Here is a 19,898-nt window from a genome sequence, read left to right as displayed (position 1 = left end):
GTCTGTGTCAGGACTCGGGTGATCAGGTCAGGTAGGAGCCCATGCGCAGGGGATACTTGGGGTTCAGTATGTAACCCACGGTGCATGATTATGCAAACAAAGACACCACAAAGAGAAATCCAGGTAATGCAGTGTATTTCATGTATATAACAGGACCAGCAAATAAGGGTAATATAGTCTAAGCAAGTAACCGGACGTATGGCAAAATAAAATACAGGTAATAAGTCTTTTGGCAGGGAGCCCGCTTGGAAGGGCACAACAGACAGAGAGCCCGCTTGGAAGGGCACGACAGACAGAGAGCCCGCTTGGAAGGGCACGACAGACAGAGAGCCCGCTTGGAAGGGCACAAAAGGCACACAGCCCGCTTGGAAGGGCACAAAAGGCACACAGCCCGCTTGGAAGGGTACAAAAGGCACACAGCCCGCTTGGAAGGGTACAAAAGGCACACAGCCCGCTTGGAAGGGTACAAAAGGCACACAGCCCGCTTGGAAGGACACAAAGCAGGGAGTCCACTTGGAAGGACACAAAGCAGGGAGTCCACTTGGAAGGACACAAAGCAGGGAGTCCACTTGGAAGGACACAAAGCAGGGAGTCCACTTGGAAGGACACAAAGCAGGGAGTCCACTTGGAAGGACACAAAGCAGGGAGTCCACTTGATCAGGACACAAAGCAGAGAACCAGGAACAGTACAGGTGCAGAGCCACAGCAGGAAGGTCCATAGACTTCAATACAAAGGCCCTGACTGAAGGGCAGGGCAGGTTCATAAAGGCAGGGTAATCCAGGTAACAAGGCCCAGCTGGATGTAGACTAGGGCTCAACCCAGGTAACAAGGCACACCTGAGTTCTGAGTGCTCCAGAGGGCGGAGGGTGGCCACTAGTGGTCGCAGATGTAAACGCCACAGGTATAAAAAAGCCATGGTTCAGGCAGCGAAAAATTAGTCTGTGGTTCTTTTTTTTGTTCAATCTGCCCTGAGTTCAGTTTTTTCATTTATATATCCTTATTCAGAGCACTCCTGCTCTAAATGTTCAGTTCCCCAATGCATTCAAACAGCATCAAAATATCTACCAATAATTGGAAGTACTCGCAGGTTTTGTATACATAAAAAATATATATATTAATCACAAACAATGTTTTGGTCCCTCAAATGAGATATACGGTACACATGGATTTACAGGATGTTGAACCTGCTAACACGTTAGGAAGTAGTCTGTCCATTTTTTTTATGATGTAAATATATATTTAAAAAATGGCAGACTAGGTCAGATCAATTGTTCTTATCTGATGTCAAAATCTACATTTCTATATTTAAGATATCTCTGTATGTAAAAGGCTCATCACTTCTTGAAGTGAAGGTCCAGACAATGAATGCTACCATGCGAAGTGGTGGGCCTGTGGAGGTGAATTGACGCTAGAAGTTGAAGGGTAGAGGTATGATCGCTGGGATGAGTAGGGTAGGAGATGGAGGCAGGGGAGAAGTGAAGTCCAGTTGACATGCAGCTTGTAGCGTGGGTGGAAATAAAAGAAAAGGTAAAATCGAAAGAATAATAAAAGCAGAGCGAGTGATAAAAGAGAAAGGTGAGAGAAAAGAAAGATGAGAGAAAGATGAAAGGGAAGGACGAGGGAGAGAAAAGAAACTCATGAGCATACCTGGGAACTCTCCCAGGTATGCTCATGTCCCGGGTCAAGTCCCGAATCCTCCGGGTCACGGGAGCGGGGTCTTGATACGCCCTGCTCCCCGCCCATTTCCCCCCCAACTTCAGTGGGAAAGCCCATTAACGTCAGCGGGTCCGCCCACTGACGTCAGCAGGACCGCCCACCGATGTCGGTGTGCAGTCCTGGCCCTGTCCCGCAAGGGAAGGCTCTGGGTAGCAGGAGCCCAGAAGTTCCCAGCTATGCTCATGAGAGAGATAAAGGAGAGACATAAATAAGCAAAAAGAAAGGGGTCCTCCTACTAACCAAGCAGGTAGAATGAGGATAATTTTTGAGCTAAATGGGGGAGAATTTAATATTTGTTTCCATTATTATATCCTTCAGGTGGTAAATACTTCTAATCTCTTAGTTTGTTAAATTCAAGTAAACCATTTTACGCTCTAACACATCAGGGATTTTGTAATTTATGTTCAGGTTTATTTTAACCCCTTCACGCTTGGTGACATGCCAGGTTCACCATGCCCAAGTGGGCTCATCGGTCCTCTGACATACCTAGTCTGAATTCTGAGGAGAATTCTGAAAAAGTAGGTCCATTTGGGTAGTCCATATTATTTGATTATATTAACTCTCCCACCATGATGTTTTTAGTATGTCTCCATTCTTTTATGGATTTATTAGTTTGTCTAATAAGACTAGGACAGTTTGATAATATTATAGATAAACACTACTATAAACACTGTGAAACCAAAATGCAAGCCTCCGTTTTGGACTTTAGGTTGCAGGTTGTAGTTACCGGTGTATTCACCGGTCAATAGCAGATATAAAACCAGGATATGACTCCATGCCAACATTAAATTAAGCGCTGGGCAACAAGAGGCTTAAGCAAAAAAATTGCATTTTTTTTAGGCACTTATAGGTGCTCTCGTCAAGCGTTTTATATAACCTATTGTAAAATAATTTTAAAAAATTTTATCGCAACTTAAGTGATATTCTCTTTGTATCTTCTCATTGAGGTTTTTTTTCATGTTGCGGAATTGGGTAGCAGTTTTGTTTTAATTTAGTTTGTAGTTTGGATTTTTGCTATATAGTTCAGTCTCCATCATAAGATGTTTTAAAGAATTAAAGTGATCTGTTTTGGTAGTCAGAATATTGTTTATGTATAGACATATTTTAAAATCATCCTTATTTACTGGGAAACCTCTAATATATTTCCTGGGATTGCTGAGAAGCCGAAGAGCCTTCGCTGTCACACAGACGGTCTCTGCGCGTGCCGCTTTATAGCCGCCACAATGGCCCTTCCCGGGTTCGGAGGCTTGGTTAACTTCACCCAGCACATGCAAACTTTAGGACAGACAGTGGCAGCTGCAAATGCCGGATACTATGGACACCCGTCTTATCCAGGCGGTGATCCCATGTGGGATTACTTCTCAGCAGTGGCTGTGCAGGATGGGGAAATAGATGCTGAAGAATTACAGAGAAGCTTAACACAGTCTGGAATCCATGGGACCTTTACTCCTTTCAGCTTGGAAACATGCAGAATTATGATAGCCATGTTGGATGTATCCTTTCAAAAACTTTGGACACGTTATATCCCATCTGTGTGTGCTTTTTTTGGCTGCAATGAAATAGTAATGTATCATAGTAAACTATCAAAACATAAATATTGTACAGCGCTATGGAAACTGATGGCGTTATATAAAACAATAAATAATAAATAATAATTTATATTGTTTCTTATATTAAGAGCTAAAAGTTAGTTAAATAGGTAATAGAAGACATCCCTGTCTAGTACCATTTTTCAATCAAAACCTGTCAGAGCATAGACTTATATGCACTATTATTCCTGATGGTTTAGTGTAGAGAGATTGAATAGCACAAAGCATCCATCTATCAATTCCAAAAGCTTAAAGTATGTGTGAAACATATAGCACCAACCGACCCAATCAAAGGCTTGCTTCTTTCTTGCAGCATCTATTATATTAATTAATATTTTTGTGTTATGACAAGGCATTCTACTAGGTACAAAACCTATCTTATCAGGATGGATTACTGCTGGCAAAATCTCCCTTATTCTCTCAACTAATACAGAAGGAAAAAGTTTTGGATTAACATTAATAAGGGAGATTGGGCTATTGTTGGAAACTTCTTTATAGTCTTTTTGATGTTTAGTAATGTAATATTGGCCTTTAACATTTCATCTGAAAATGTCCCTACTTGCACAACCTCATTCAAATTGAAACCAAATTGTCTATGATATTATTTTTCTATATTATCTAAAATAAATTGCTAAAGCCATCTGGGCCTGGTGTTTTTTGTTTTGCTAATTTCTCAATAGTGTTAGCAATTTCCTCCTTGCTTATTGGTCTATTTTATCTATTTCTTTGATCTGCTAATATTTTTATGATATTTGTTTGTCTTAAATATTGTTGTATCTCGGCTTCGGCAGAGTCTTCTGGAAGACTATTTAATTTTTTGGTAAAACCTATTAAAGACTTAAGCTACATCTTTTGGGGCCATATATGTTTTATCGGAGACAGTTAAGCAAGTTATTCGATTATTCGTGATACTTTTAGTTTCTCAGAATTTTGTCTGATCTATTGCCCTTATGACAAAATTTTATTTCAATTTTTATTTTAATTGTATCTAGTGTAGGAGTTTTTAAATCTCTGTCAAAAGGTTATAAAATGAAATATACAGGTCACAGAGTGCTGCCCTCAGATTTAAAAGCGCACCAGATTGTTCAGTAGAAAATAATATCTGATTTATTCTCTTGGAAATAGTATTCAGTTAACTTTTCTATATGTTTTCTAAATTATGTAACAGTGAAACATCTAGTCATTATGTAGCAAATGGTATCGTATAACTCAAAAAACTATGGTCAGACCACATGCCTAAAGTATGTTTTTTAATACATTTGAGGATGGTCAATTTTACTAGAACCACATCAATTCATGAGAAGGAGACATGACCTCATGAGAAATGTGTAAAATCCCTCTCAATTGGGTGAAGTATTTGCCAAATAGCAAATAAGTTACATCTTTTAATAGTATTATCCAAGGCTTTGGGTTGTTTTTCACGTTTTAACTATTTTTATGACGTTTTAAGTTTGTTTATCTAAATCTGTATTAACAACACTCTACCATATTCAAAATTTTTGTAAGATACTGAACCGGGCCAAATTTGGTAGATATATATTGACTTACATAAATAATTGTTCACCAGTATCACAAATTATTGCTTTATGAAGAAAATTAAATAGGGTATATCTTTTGTAAGGGGAGTCCAATCCTTTAGATTTTTTTGTGGACAGTGAAATCTCTTAGCAATTAAATTTCAAAACAATGTAACAAAGTTATATATTGTCATAAGAATTATTTCTAAATAAAACAGTGCTATTTGATAGCTATCTATTAATATACAGGTAAAAACCAAACATATTTCATAGACCATAGATCTTTTATAGACCTCTTTTTGTGTTAATTAGCATTACAATGAGTGTATATAATGTGGTATTCTAGGAAAAAAGACAAATTAACAGTGGTAAATACAATTACCTCTCAGAGTGCATTATCTTATTTAACATTCATTGCTATATACAAGTCTCATTTCAATTGTGTAGAACCACAGTAATGAGCGGTTAAAGCATAAATATACTTACCTGGCAGGGGAGATACCCTGATCACGAAGGGGGTTCTCCCAGGGTGAGGCTCAGCCATTGCACTCCGGTTGTGCTGACCCCTGCGATTTCCCCAAATGCGGGAAACTCGACTGCATAAAAAAATTAATAAATAAATAAATAAATATTAGTGTTTAATAAAAAAAATGGGAAAATACCTATTTTGTGTTTATAGATCACTGTTAGTGTAAATTAGCTGTTATATACTCTTACAATGAGTGTATTCAATGTGGTATTCTAGAAAAGAAGAAAAATAATAATATCATTATCATATTCAGCATCCTTTGCTATGTTTGTCTCATTTCAATAATGTAGAACAAGAGTAATGAGAAATGAAAGTTTAATAAACCCTGTTTAGGTCATATATCTTAGTGTTTAAAAAAAGCAATAAAATCCTCTTGTGTTAACTTAAGTGTCACTTACTATTACTGTATATAGTAGTTCTAATATTTATTTATAAGATTCTTTAGTGAAAATGTTGTATACATTTAGTGGAGGACAGACAAAAAATTCCATGTTTATATCACAATTGTCCAACCACTATAGTTAGAGTTGAATGATAGATATGAAGTATTGGAGCCATTTTTAGAAGTGGACAATAATAAGCAGTAGTCTTGATAGAAGATCGTTAAGAAATGTAGGCTCTTCCTGTAGAAATGGAATTTTCGACTTTGCCAAATGTGAAGACTGTGTGTCTGCAGATTTGAAATTATGCATATGGCCATTAAAGTGTCTTGATCTTTAAGTATCTTGGTGCTTTTAGGAAAACCCAATCTATGTTTTATTATGGTCTGTTTACTTATGTGCAACAGTTTATTTAATTACCCCTTTTCCCACCTCTTACAGCATTGAAGTAGAGAAGCCAACCCCCACTTCCAAAGAGAGAAGTAAAAAAGAGAAAGACGAGCTAAAATAGAAAGATGAGTGGGAGATGTTATTGAATCAAATAAAGAAGTAGATCGGAAAAGGGGGAAAAAGAAAAAAGTAACATTTTACTGACTTCTGTTTTGTGTTTTTGAGAAAAATATAACAGGATGTTCTAAAAATATGCTACCACATAGTGCCACAGATGTATGTTTCAGCCTTTATTGACCTTGTCAGTGGGGTACGGTTGATTGCATTAATTCTGTAAAGTTTTTTAGAAGGCCAGAAAAACATGTCTATTTTCCTAAAACAAACCTGTTGTGCAGGGCCTTTTAAAAGTTACATTTGACGTACATCGTTTGACCATGCTGCCATTGTTTATTTACATTTTTAACATTTCCATGGCCAATTTCTTAAATTTTCAATAGTAGGTTTCAGAGAACAGTTTAAAGTGTAAATATTCAGGTTAAATACACTACACACTTTGATAAAAGGCAGGACATGCAGTTCCATATATAACCTTTAGGGTTTTTAGTATAAAACTGACTTTAGTAAACATTTATACTCTGATTGGGCCCTTTCTGTTCTTCTATTATAGATTTAGTAACATGTCCATACGGTCAATGTGTAAGGCTTACCTTTGTAAATGTTACTTTACATTAGTAATGTTTGCAAAATCCATATATATATATATATATATATATATATATATATATATTAGGCTTCCTAGTTATCGGCCCATTTGGGTGGGCTTGCCTTCCATGATAAAAGTTGCAAGCCTAGGCTTGGCATAGAAGTACCCAATACTTTATATTAGCTAAAACAACTCATCCTTACTCAACATTAAACATTCCAGAAAAAAGGAAAATACAAGATCCTGAAGATCTACACATGAAGTACATATGGAAGTATTAATGTTCAATTTATTGCCAGTGCTTTGATTTCATGCTGATTTAGCATGCATAGTGTTAATAGTACATGCAGTTAACACACTGGGACTGCACAGCCATTCTGCCCTTAGCGATAAATTAATTTTCTGTTATGGTCATCTTATATGAGCTTCAAATAAGGCATGATATTTTGTTCATTTGTGCTAAGGATTTAAATGTATTCCAGATCACATATCTAATGATGTGGATAATGTAAAAATGGATAGAGCAGCCACCAGATTTAATGGAAAAATACAATATTATTTTCAAATATCAGTGATATTTTCTATCCTTTAGTGTTGACAAAACAACTCTCCTTTATCACAGATTACAAAATAAAAAAAATCCAGAAGCAAATAATCTTCTTATATTAATATATATATGTATATATATCTATATATATATATATATATATATATGCTTTATATAAGTATTTACATATACACTGACTGGTCACTTTATCAGGTACACCTGTTCAATTGCTTGTTAACACAAATAGCTAATCAGCCAATCACATGGCAGTAACTTAATGCATTTAGGCATGTAGACGTGGTCAAGACAACTTGCTGAAGTTGAAACCGAGTATCAGAATGAAAGAGGATTTACGTGACTTTGAATGTGGCATGGTTGTTAGTGCCAGATGGGCTGGTCTGAGTATTTCAGAAACTGCTGCTCTACTGGGATTTTCAAGCACAACCATCTCTAGGGTGCAGAGAACAGTCCGAAAAAGAGAAATTATCCAGTGAGCGCCTCTTGTGTGGACGAAAATGCCTTGTTGATGTCAGAGGTCAGAGGAGACTGGTTCAAGATGACAGAAAGGCAACAGTAACTCAAAAAAACCACTCATTACAATCAAGGTATGCAGAATACCATCTCTGAACGCACAACACGTTGAACCTTGAAGCAGATAGGCTACAGCAGCGAAAGACTGGAGGTACATTGCCTGGTCTGATGAGTCTTGATTCCTGCCGTGACATTCAGATGTGAGGGTCAGCATTTGACGTAAATAACATGAAAGCATGGGTCCATCCTGCCTTGTATCAACGGTTCAGGCTGGTGGTGTAATGTTGTGGGGACATTTTCTTGGCACACTTCGGGCCCCTTAGTATCAATAGAGCACCATTTAAACAGCCTACCTGAGTATTGTTGCTGACCATGTTCAACCCTTTATTACTACAGTGTACTCACCTTCTGATGTCTACTTCCAGCAGAATAATGCACCATGTCACAAAGCTCACATCATCTCAAACTGGTTTCTTAAACATGACAATGAGTTAACTGTACTCCAATGGCCTCCACAGTCACCAGATCTCAATCCAATAGAGCACCTTTGGGATGTGGTGGAACAGGAGATTTGCAGCACGAATGTGCAGCCAAGAAATCTACAGTAACTGTGTGATGCCTTCATGTCCATATGGACCAAAATCATTGGGGAATGTTTTCAGCACCTTGTAGAAAGTATGCCAAGAAGAATGAAGGAAGTTCTGAAGACAAAAGGGGGTCCAACCCAGTACTAGCAAGGGGTACCCAATAAAGTGGCCAGTGAGTGTATATATATATCATTGTTATCTATCTACTTCCATACACTGCATAAAATAGAAATATCATTCATGTAGTTAATACTATTAATATGAATATTAAGTCTGGTTTAATCATGCACACCAAGGAATGAGACCAGTCCTGGAGTATGTGATTGGTGAAGGGTCAACATAACCGGGGTGAGGAACAAGGAGTACCCCATGCAACTAAAATAGTTGCTACTATCATCTTTTATGACTTCTGGGAATCCTGATGAACATTTGCTCCCACATTTGAATATGCAGTTACAGGAAGAAGGGGAGGGCACAGGCTATATATTAAGTTAGGCTATATATTAAGGGAATTTACACTGACATACTTTTGGGGGTTTTTGAAGATGAAATTCCCACCCTCCCTTCTGTCTTTTGGACTGGTATCTTACTCTCCGATTAGATATGTGGTGGTTAGTGTTTTAAATTCATGGTTATTATTAAAATGTGATTGGCTAGTATGGTGCTGGAAGCAACTGTCTAAGGTATGGTAGTACTCATGGTGCACAAGCCAAAGGGCGCAAGCACATTCTGGGCACACATTCTGGTATGTTTGTTGGTGTGTGGCTGCTGGGCTTTGGACGCCACCAGCCTCTACAGGTGATGTGGCGTGGTTATGCCCTTACCAGCCGTTATACTTTACTTGTCGTTACTATGGTTGGCTGTTACCCAAAGTTTTGTAGTCCAATTATGATGACATATGAGACACGTATTAATAAATATGATGTGATGGGTGTCATGGTTGGGGAGAATATTTTAATTATTGACTGTGGCCAAATTTATCCAAATATATAAATAAATATAATGTATTTGCATATGGTGTCTATTGTGTTTTTATTGGGGAATAGGGCCAAGGTTGACAATATCAAGGTCATGAATTACTACATGCCAGCCATCTCTCTGTGGCAGTTTCGTTTCAGTAACTACTTTGGCAACAAGTGGATCAGCATGGAGAAAAACTTTTTTCCTTGTCAGAAAACCACTGATATTATATGCTTTCAACAAATATTATGAAATAAAGCATGGTAAGTTTTTGTTATGTAACATACCTGATACTAAAAACGAAAGTATAAGATGTCAACTAAGCTTGACCTCGACAGAGGTAACACAAAGCCATGTGTTATTTTCACAATTTACTGTGTTTATGCAAAGGAAACTTTATTTCCTGCAATGGACGATGTAATTTTAAAAAATACCCTTTTAATTTTTTTCCATAAGGTGAATTCAGCCAACCCAGCCAATTCAGTTTAATTCCCATAGTCTAAAGAGAGTACAGATTGTGATGTATTGCTGCTTTGATATACATGGAAAATAATCTGAGACAAAATTATAATTTAGAACACATCAAAACCATGTTAATTCTGGTCATTTTTTTTGTCAAACTGTGTTTGTTCTATGAATATGTTTATGATTATACATTGTACTAATCGTCTTTTGTATTTCTGCTAATACCAAAGTTGGTAATTGCATTGTTTCTGCAATTTCCTGTGTTAAGTATGCTAAATGCAGTGTAATTTGCCTTAAGCACACTTGTTTCCCGCTTTTGAGGTCTATCCCAGTTAATGCCTTGTATCTTACTGAGACTATAACATATAGTGTGGTTTATGCCCTCTATAGGTGGTTAATGCTTTAAAAAAAAAACAAGAGATTTATGCGTCTCAGAAGCAAAAGGAACATTTTCTTTTCTGTAACTGTAAATAGTAATAATAATCTTTATCACTGACAAAATTAAAACAAATTTTATGGAACCCTTTAGGTCTACCATATTATCAAGATAATCTAGTGCCGATCATCAAGGAATTCAGAAGTTCTTAGAATTTATACAAAGGACCTTCCAGTGCCCTAGCCATTTTAGAAACAGTTTTCTTTTTCCTGTACCACCTATGATGCTGATTCTACCCCACCCAAAGACCTTTTAGCTGTTTGTCTTAATGGTTTTGCCTAATATGATTACAGGTATTAAGTAACACACACTTTGAGTGGGTCTATCACATTATGTGAATCCTGTATTTTACAGTTGCATGTACTAAATAAACCCATGTCATTTTTACATTAAATTAATCACTGCAGACTTGTCAGCCATGAAATGTTTAGTGTTGAACTCCAGGGGCACCCATGAGCCTGGTAACCGAGGCACCCGGTGGAATCAAGCAATGCGCCTTACGTGACCCTGCAGTAGTAGAGAGGCAGCTCAGGAGTGAGAGCTTTAGTGAAAAAAGGGATCCATGTGAGGTAAGAGGAAGGGATAGCTGCATGGATGATGGGAGGGTGTGTACATGGTTAAATATATAGTGTGTGAGTCTGTGTGTGTGTAATTGTGTGGCAGTAAAGTTGTGTGTTAGCGCATGGTATTGTGTGAGTGTGTGTACTGTGTGCTGTTAGAATGTGCCTGTGTTCCTGTATGGTGTTAGCATGTGAGTGTGTTCCTGAAGGGTTTTTTATTGTGTGAGTTAGTGTATACTTTTACCATGTATGTGTCAACATATTTGGTTAGAGTGGTTATATGTTGGTGTATAGTGTTACCATAAGCTTCTCTTAGTATTTGATATCAGCACGCGTATATATGGGTGTATAGTGTTAGCATAAGTGTGTTTGTCAGCGTATGGTGTTAGACTGACAAGGGTTAGAGGAGGAGAGAGAACAAGATAGGGTGCATTTATAAGTGTATGGTATTAGAATTATTTGGTGTTGGAACAAGTGTGCATGTAACTATGTCTTTGTGTATTAATTACAGGCGTGGTCAATACTGCACAAGGGTGCCACTAACCCTAGGTTCACCCTTGTTGGCCTGTTACATTGGATTGTTGACTTTGGATTCTCCATCAACATGCACACATTGGAACCCTGCTATGTGTGCCCAATAAGTAGACACAACTATCTTGAATTTAGTACAGCAGGAATGAACAGTTTATTGTTGTAAACATGCACACATTGGAACCCTGCTATGTGTGCCCAATAAGTAGACACAACTACGTTGAATTTAGTACAGAAGGAATGAACAGTTTATTGTTGTAAAACATTGCATTAACATAAATTAACAGATACATGTATTCAACCCTGTCACGGTCTGCCCAGGCTGCGGAGCTGCATATCTGTCCTGCTTTAGTTTCTCTGCTTTGCTTTGATCCATTCCTGGATTTCCTTTTGCTTTGTTCTATTTTCCATTCCTTGCTTCTGCTCCGACTCTTTGCTTCAGCTCTGCTTCCTTTATTAGGTTTGCCCCACCTGTGTTCTGTTTGTCTCAGTCTGCAGTCTGCAGTCTGCAGTCTAAGGTATGTCTCTGTGCTGTGTTTGGTTTACATGTGTGGTTTGTTTTGTATCTTGTCAGCAGGGATTAGCGTTAGGACCCACCGTCATTGGAGTACTTTGGCGTAGTGGTGGGCTAAGCATACTATGGCCATATCATGTGACGAAATCTCCAATAGTTATCTTGTAGTCCTAGGCTAGTTTCTGTAGTCATGTTTGTGTGTCTTTATGTACCTTTGCCCTTCTTCCTTGAATCATCTGAGGATTCCGGTTCCTCTCTCCTCTCCCCATGTCCCTGTTAACATGTCCTATCCTTGCTTATAGGAGAAGCGTCCGAGGGTTCCGGCTCCTCACTCCTTCCCCTGTGTTCCTTGCCTTCTTCCCTGTCCTTTGTTGTGCCCTGTACTATGTATGTCTTGTCTAGTTATGTTTATTCCTCGTCTAGTGCCTGTTTATATTTTGCTCTATTCATATCTTGTTTCTAGCCACTTCTCATGTATATTCTATATCATGTTTCTTGCCTGGTCTCCCTTTCCTTTGCTGTGTTATCTGTCTGCTACATTAACCCTTTGCTTAGCCTTCATTCTCCCAGCCTGCAGCATCCTGCTCGTGATCCGTGTGATATGCTTCATGCCTGCTCCTGGGTGCCTGCAGGATTCGTTTTATTCTGGACTACATCTGCTGCCATATCAGGGCGCTGGTGTTTGGCTGCACTTCCTAGGTGCTCAACGCCTGGGTGAGTGTGGTCACCCTGCACCAGGCCCTGCCCCAGACTCCACTGCTGCATCGAGACTCTTGCAAACAACCATCGGGCGCGCTGGGTCCTTCTGCCATCAGCTTGGACCCAGTCCGTGACAAACCCAACCTTCAATTCCCCTGGCAGAAATCCTATTGATGGGATTAGTTAAACAATGGAGTTTCTACCTGTGCTATCTTTGTTTGACAGCCAGGCTGGAGCCATCTCTGAGTACCTTGGGGCCCTGTATGACAGGTCATTCTGTCACAATCCCACAGATGCTCGATTGGATCTAGGGAATTTGGAGGCCAGTCAACACCTTGAACTCATTGTTGTGTTTCTCAAACCATTCTTGAACCATTTTTGTGGTAGGGTGCATTATCCTGCTAATGGAGGCCGATGCCGTCAGGGAATACTGTGTACATGAAAGGGTGTACATGGTCTGTAACAATGCTTAGGTAGGTGGCACATGTCAAAGTAACACCAACATGAATGACAGGACCCAAGGTTTTCCAGCAGAACATAGGCATCCTGGTGCCATGTGTTCTCCAGGTAAGCGGCGCACACGCACCCGGACATCTTCGTGATGTAAAGGAAAATGTGATTCATCAGACCAGGCCACCTTCTTACATTGCTCTGTGGTCCAGTTCGTGTGCTCACCTGCCTATTGACTGGTCTGAGGCTACGCATCCCCATACACAACAAACTGAGATGCACTGTGTGTTCTGACACCAGCATTAACTTTATCAGCAATTTGAGCTACAGTAGCTTCTCCGTTAGATTTGACCACATGGGCCAGCCTTCGTCCCCACGTGCATCAATGAGCCTTGGCTGCCCATGACCCTTTAGACCACTTTTCATAGGTACTGACCAATGCAGACCAGGAACACCCCACAAGAGCTGCAGTTTTGGAGATGCTCTGTGTAAGGTTTGTGCGGTTGGAGCACGGCGCAGAAAGACACCAGGTGAAGCAGCAGACACAAAACCGGTAGATAATGCAACAGCAATGATTTATTTACTGAAGCAAAAAGGAATAGGCAAAAAGCAGTACCGTTAAGCAATCCGCAGTCAGGGGTAGAGAGAATCAGCAAAGTCCATATAATCAAACCAAGGTCAAAGTCCGTAGAATCCAATAAACAAGTGTCCAGCAATAAGGGAGAGGGCTATAGCAGGTAACCAGAACAATCAAGTAATGAATGTACAGGGCTGCAGGTTTAAATAGCCCGCTAAAGACTGACTCCTCCCATAAGCCCTCCTTCCCCAATATACCATATTAATGGTGACTGTCCGTCACCTCTTTGTCCCGCCTCTCTGCCTGCCCACCTGCGTCACTGGACCGCAGGACACGCCTCCCCGCTGTCACTCTCCTTCTGGCGTCCGCCCTAGACGGCGTGCGCCGTAGGAGTGGTCGGGGATGGGGCCTATCCTCCATGGATGTGGTCCGCAGCCGCGTGGTATGCGACCGCGTGGGCCGCGGATGAAGACACCGGAGTCCAGCGATGTCCCCGCCGGGCGAGGACACACGCGGATGAAGACGCCGACAGCCAACGGGGTCCCCGCCAGGCGAGGACACACGCGGACGGCGGGGGTGAACGGTAAGTTCCTGACACTCTGACCCAGTCGTCTAGCCACCACACTTTTTCCCTAGCCATCAACTTTGAGAACGAAATGTTCAACTGCTGCCTAATATTTCCCACCCAAAGACATATGCCATGATAAGAAGATTATCAGTGTTCTTCATTTCACCTCTCAGTGATCATAACATTATGGCTGATCAGTGTGCTTACAAAAAGGTATGAAACCAGCTCAACTGAGAAGGGGCTATGACTTAATAGACTGCTGTATAATGCATCCATACTTAAAGGAAAAGTTTACATCAATATATCAATGTTATCCCCCTACAAGGGCGGTCCAGGACCAAAATGTGAGACAAATTTCTAGGTTGAGTTGGTACATTTTTGTATGCAATTCCTCCCTTTGGAAATCTTTTGGGGTTCTTTTGTGTAACTGCTTGCTAGTAAAGGGACACCAACCACACCCCATTGACAAGGTCCATGAAGGCTGAAATGTATGCCTGGAATTGTTGGTTCACTGGTGCAGAAAAAAGTGCCTTGCATTTTGGTTCTGCCCTTGTGAGTAGGATTAGACTGCTTTATTAATGGAGATTTTTAGGAGGAGAGGGGGAGAGCAGCAGGAGAGGTAGTGTCTGAGGGTGTCAGCCATGTTTCCATGAGTGTTAGAAGACTAAAGTGGTTAGAGATGAAAAGGTCATGGACAGCAGTTAGTTTATTGCAAACACAGCGTGCATTCCAGAGGGCACAGGATAAAGGGGTGCCGGGTTACAGTGGACTGATTTAAGATTGGAGAGACTGCGGTAGTTTGTGTCAGTTCGCAAGGTGCAGGGGCGGAGGAAGGTGGAGATGGTGGGGCCAGGGTTACGTTCAATGTCACCTGATCACAGAAGGAGTAGGATACAGACAGATAAAAAAATTGGATTGTGATAAGTGGGTATTGGATGCCTTCACTTGAGAATGGTTAGTGGTGTTGGGGTATGAAGAAAACAAATAGCATATGAGCTAAGGTGGGGTGATAGCAGGCGGGATGGAGATATGTGGATTGTAGTGGGGCTGTCAAGGGGTGCAGAGGCTGCAGTAATTGTAAGATTTGTGGGAAGAGGACATGGTAACATGTACAGGTTCATAGTAAGGATGGAGGTGAAGCAAGCAAGTGCTTATGTGGGTTACCTGTTTTCTGCAGTGGTACTTGGTATGTCGTTTCCCTCCAGTTTAACTCCAGTGCAACTCTTAACTATCCACTTATGAGGAGTCCACTTGGGAAGTCATGTGAATATACATTAGGTCCACTAGTGTCTCACCTATTATTTGTAAGAGGTTACTTTTTTTTTTTTTTTTTATAACTTCTTTATTACAAGGAGAAGACAAAGCATACAATATAACAAAACAATGGTACACAGAGACAAGGTGACAGATGAGATGCATACAGGTACAAGTAATGCACAATTCCAAAAACACATACAGTGCAGGTTAGAAAAACCCGTCCTCAAGCACAGAACACCTAGCCACAACACAAATATGTCGTGATCCGTAACTAGATCAAACCCCCGGTATGGGGCGAATACCTTTGAGGACCTGAAGACAATACCACTCCGTGGTATTGAACGTTTGAAACAGGGACAACCTGGTGGCGTTATCTAAAGTTGCGATATATGGGGACCAGCGACCGAAAAGATATTTAACTTTGCTTTCCTTATGAAGGACAGCCTCAAGCCAGTCCATATGGAACAAAAATTGCAGTCGCGACAGAACCAGAGGAAGCAACGGAGGTTGAGGAGCAATCCATTGGGACAGTATTGCCCGTTTTGCCACTGCGGAAAGTATAAGCAAGAGAAATTTAGCCCTCGCTACAGGTGGGGGAGTGTGGTCAGGGAATATACCAAAAATAGCCCATTCAGCAGAGATGGTAAAGCGAATGCCCAGAGTGTCGTTGATATATGTTTGTAGGGCATCCCAAAATAGGGCAATAGAACTGCAAGACCACAAGCCATGCGTGAGATCGGCCTCAGGCAATTGACATTTTAGACAGCGGGAGTGATCCGCTAAGCCCGTTAAAAACCGAAGTTTAGGGGTGACATACGCTCTATGCACAATCTTGAGGAACATTTCACTATAATCCCTAGAAACCAGGACCCTAGAATTGAACATATAAGCCCGGAGAATCTGGCTCGGAGGTAGGTTTGGAAAGTCAGCCCTCCAAGAGGGAAGACCTGCGCCGTGAGACTCCCAATCGAGGACAGGCCGGAGCAGACTATAGATAGTAGATGTCTTGAGCAGTATGGCAGGGGACAATACCGTTACCTGGTCCAAGGGACTGTTAGAATTAGCCCCAGAGAGATGAGGGAGCAGGGAATTAATATAATGACGAAGTTGAAAGTAGTGAATAGGGTGAACACGAACAGTAGGGAATTTAGATTGGAGCTGTAAAAAGGACAACAGTTTACCCCCACGTGGATCCAGAAAATCGCCAATGGTGCGACCCCCCACCCGGGCCAGGCGTCGAAAGACAATATCCTCCCACCCATGCTGGAATTGCGGGTTACGAATCAAAGGCAGGAACTTAGAATAGTGGACCTCCAGGCCCAAGCGCCGCCTAACACGCCCCCAAGCCTTAACAGTATGATACAGCAACGGGTTGGATACGACCTCCGCGGGCAGGTCAACTGTAGCTAGATGCAGGAGAGAGGCCAAAGAAATGGTAGGAGACAAGCCTTGTTCCAATGACACGTTGGTAAATTTAGACCCTCCACGCAACCAATCAGCCGCAAAACGATAATTAGAAGCCAAATTATAGTCTAACAGAGTAGGTAAATTCACCCCCCCATTGCGAGCAGGCTGTTGGAGTTTAAACAGGGAAATTCTAGCTTTTTTATTGCACCACAGGAATTTACGCAGCAGTGCATTATGATGTTGAATATCTTTCTTCCTTAAGGTAAGAGGTAACATATGGAGCGGATATAAAAGTTTGGGGAAAAAGGCCATTTTGTACAAGTGGCAGCGTCCCAAGAAGGAGAGGTTAAATTTGGACCACGTTTTGAAAGAATCCTCCATTTGACGCAGCAGAGGAGAAAAGTTAAGTTTATAGAGGTGCGCCAAATTGGTAGGAATAGTGAGACCCAGATATTTTAAAGAGGGAAGTTGGGTCCAATTGAAGGGGAACGTCCCTCCCCAGCCACGTTTAGCCTGAGGAAAAATAGGCAGCGCCTCTGTTTTGAGCTTATTTATGAGAAATCTGGAGGCTTTATGAAAACAGTCAAACAGATTAAGAAGGAACGGCATGGGCGCTTTGGGGTTGGAAAGGTATAACAGAAGATCGTCAGCAAAGGCAGCGATCTTAAGCTCAACCTCACCGACTCGGATACCCTCAAGCTCAACAGAACGCTCAACAATTCGTATGAGGGGCTCAAGTGCTAGATTAAACAGAAGTGGGGACAGAGGACAGCCCTGACGAGTACCCCTGCCTAGAGAGAACCAGCGGGAATTCACATTATTCACTGTGACTTGGGCCATAGGCAGATGATACAGTGCACGAAACATCTGTATAAAGGGCAAGCCAAAATGATGGAATTTAAAGAAACTAACAAGATAAGGCCAGGAAATTCTGTCAAAAGCCTTATAAGCATCACAACTAATCACAATGGAGGCTTTACTATCTGTAAGTTTAGCAGTAAAAATTGCGGAAATAAGTCCTCTAATATTCCGCGTAGAGTGGCGGCCCTTAACAAAACCCATTTGAGAGGGGGAGGTAAGCTTCATTAATACAGGTTGTAGTCGAGAAGCCATGATTTTAGCATAAAGTTTAAGATCCTGGTTCAGCAGGGAGATGGGGCGATAAGAGGACAGCAAAGCAGGGTCCCTGTTGGGTTTCGGAATAACTATAATGCGGGAAGCCGTAAACTCCTTCGGGGGTATCTTTCCCTGTAGAAATCCATTAAAAACATCAGTAAGATGTGTCGGTAAATAAGTAGAAAGTAATTTATAATATTCGGCACCCAGGCCATCTGGTCCCGGGGATTTACCGTTAGGGAGGGACTTTATGGCAGCCGCAATTTCGGAGGGGGTGAAAGGCGTAACCAAACGTTCTCGATCTTCAGGCGTCAGTTTAGGAATACCAGCCTGGCGAAACAGGTGAAGCATCATATCAGGATCATTGGATTCAGGGGAATAAAAAGCCTCAAAATAGTCAGCAAATAGTCACGTGATTTTGTCTGGTTCAGTCACGACCGATTGAGAACCATCACGAAGCTGAGTTACACTATGATATTTAAATTTAGAGTGGCGGATAAGATTGCCCAAGAGCAATATGATACATTATAACTTGTCCTTCAATAAGGGAACTCTTAGAGGAGCCACAAGAACTATGAACTTTAGAAAGGCAAAGTTTGATCAACTAAGAGAAGCCCTTAACACTGTAAATTGGGAAAATGTCCTCAAAAACAAGAGTACAGACACTCAATGGGAGATTTTTAAGGATATCTTAAATTCTCACTGTGAAAGGTACATACCGTATGGGAATAACAGAGTCAGGAACAAGAGAAAACCAATGTGGATAAATAAAAATGTAAAGGGGGTAATAAATGGCAAAAAAAAAGGCATTTAAGCTACTAAAACAGGAAGGCAGTGAGGAAGCACTAAAAAGCTATCGGGAAAAAAATAAAATATGTAAAAATCAGATAAAAGCAGCAAAAGTGGAGACAGAAAGACTCATTGCCAAAGAGAGTAAGACAAACCCCAAAATGTTCTTTAACTATATAAAGGTCCAGATGGCATTCACCCCCGCGTTCTAAGGGAGTTAAGTAATGTAATAGACAGACCCCTATTTCTAATATTCAAGGACTCTATAGTGACAGGGTCTGTGCCCCAGGACTGGCGCATAGCAAATGTTGTGCCAATATTCAAAAAGGGGACAAAAAGTGACCCGGGGAATTATAGGCCTGTTAGTTTAAATTCTGTTGTGTGTAAACTGTTTGAGGGTTTCCTAAGAGATGCTATTTTGGAGTATCTCAATGAAAATAAGTGTATGACTCCATATCAGCATGGGTTTACAAGGGATCGGTCCTGTCAAACTAACCTGATCAGCTTTTATGAGGAGGTGAGCTCAAGACTGGATCGGGGTGAATCCCTGGATGTCGTATATCTTGATTTTTATAAAGCATTTGATACGGTGCCACATAAAAGGCTGGTACATAAAATGAGAATGCTTGGGCTGGGGGAGAATGTGTGTATGTGGGTAAGTAACTGGCTCAGTGATAGGAAACAGAGGGTGGTTATTAATGGTACATACTCTGAGTGGGTTACTGTTGCTAGTGGGGTACCACAGGGGTCAGTTTTGGGTCCTATTCTTTTTAATATATTTATTAATGACCTTGTAGAGGGATTGTATAGTAAAGTATCAATCTTTGCAGACGATACTAAGCTCTGTAACGTGGTTAACACAATAGAGGACAGTGCACGATTACAAATGGATCTGCATAGGTTGGAGGCTTGGGCTGGGATGTGGCAGATGAGGTTCAACACAGATAAATGTAAGGTTATGCACATGGGGAAGAAAAATCCAGGCTGGGAATATGTATTAAATGGGAAAACACTGGGGACGACTGACATGGAAAAGGACTTTTAGTTAACAGTAAATTTACCTGTAGCGACCAGTGTCA

At 40.9% G+C, this 19,898-nt stretch overlaps 1 pseudogene; it reads left to right on the top strand.

The window, feature by feature from the left end:
* The first annotated feature begins 5,301 nt into the window (after positions 1–5,301).
* Positions 5,302–5,429, top strand: LOC149286604 (U1 spliceosomal RNA; annotated as a pseudogene).
* The last annotated feature ends 14,469 nt before the right edge of the window (positions 5,430–19,898 follow it).

Source organism: Sceloporus occidentalis, unplaced genomic scaffold, assembly GCF_023333645.1.
Source record: "Sceloporus occidentalis isolate IW3139 unplaced genomic scaffold, rSceOcc1.0.p SCAF_67, whole genome shotgun sequence".
NCBI classification, from domain to species: domain Eukaryota; kingdom Metazoa; phylum Chordata; class Lepidosauria; order Squamata; family Phrynosomatidae; genus Sceloporus; species Sceloporus occidentalis.
The sequence above is the reverse complement of the archived record's forward strand: the minus strand, read 5'-3'. Positions and strand labels throughout refer to the sequence as shown.